Source organism: Physeter macrocephalus, chromosome 4 (assembly GCF_002837175.3).
Source record: "Physeter macrocephalus isolate SW-GA chromosome 4, ASM283717v5, whole genome shotgun sequence".
Lineage (NCBI taxonomy): Eukaryota > Metazoa > Chordata > Mammalia > Artiodactyla > Physeteridae > Physeter > Physeter macrocephalus.
The window spans coordinates 85906355-85907781 of NC_041217.1; positions in this window are offsets into that span (position 1 = coordinate 85906355).

Sequence of the window (1427 nt, forward strand, 5' to 3'; positions counted from 1 at the left end):
CTATTTCATTTATTTCTGCTCTGATCTTTATGATTTATTTCCTTCTACTGACTTTGGGTTTTCTTTGTTCTTCTTCCTCTAGTTGTTTTAAGTGTAGGGTTAGATAGTTTATTTGAGATTTTTCTTGTTTCTTGAGGTGAGATTGAATTGCTATAAACTTCCCTCTTATAACTGCTTTTGCTGCATCCCATACATTTTGGGTCATTGTGTTCTCACTGTCATTTGTTTCTATGTATTTTTTAATTTCTTTTTTGATTTCTTCAATGATCTCTTGGTTATTTAGTAGCACACTGTTTAGCCTCCATGTATTTGGGTTTTTTACAGTTTTTTTCCTGTAATTGATTTCCAATCTCATAGCGTTGTGGTCAGAAAAGATGCTTCATACAATTTCAATTTTCTTAAATTTTCCAAGGCTTGATTTGTGACCCAAGGTGTGGTCTATCCTGGAGAATGTTCCATGTGCACTTGAGAAGAATGTGTATTCTGCCAATTTTGGGTGGAATGTTGTATAAATATCAATTAAATCTATCTGGTCTATTGTGTCATTTAAAGCTTGGGTTTCCTTATTTATTTTCTGTTTGGATGATCTGTCCATTGGTGTAAGTGGGGTGTTAAAGTCCCCTACTATTATTGTGTTACCATCGATTTCTCCTTTCATGGTTGTTAGCATTTGCCTTATGTATTGAGGTGCTCATATGTTGGGTGCATAAACATTTATAATTGTTATATCTTCTTTTGGATTGATCCTTTGATCCTTATGTAGTGTCCCTCCTTATCTCTTGTAACAGTCTTTATTTTAAAGTCTATTCTATCTGATACAAGTATTGCTACTTCAGCTTTCTTTTGATTTCCATTTGCCTGGAATATCTTTTTCCATCCCCTCACTTTCGGTCTGTATGTGTCCCTAGGTCTGAAGGGGGTCTCTTGTAGACAGCATATATATGGGTCTTTTTTTTGTATCCATTCAGCCAGTCTGTGTGTTTTGGTTGGGGCATTTAATCCATTTACATTCAAGGTTATTATCAATATGTATGTTCCTATTACCATTTTCTTAATTGTTTTGGGGTTTTTTTGGGGGGGACTTTTTCTTCTCTTGTGTTTCCCACTTAGAGAAGTTTCTTTAGCATTTGTTGTAAAGCTGGTTCGGTGGTGCTGAATTCTCTTAGCTTTTGCTTCTCTGAAAAGCTTTTGACTTCTCCATCAAATCTGAATGAAGTCCTTGCTGGGTAGAGTAATCTTGGTTGTAGGTTTTCCTCGTTCATCACTTTAAGTATATCCTGCCACTCCCTTCTGGCCTGCAGAGTTTCTGCTGAAAAAGCAGCTGATAATCTTATAGGGATTCCTTTGTATGTTATTTTTTGTTTTTCCCTTGCTGGTTTTTTTTTTTTTTTTTTTTTTTTTTTTTTTGTGGTATGCGGGCCTCACAC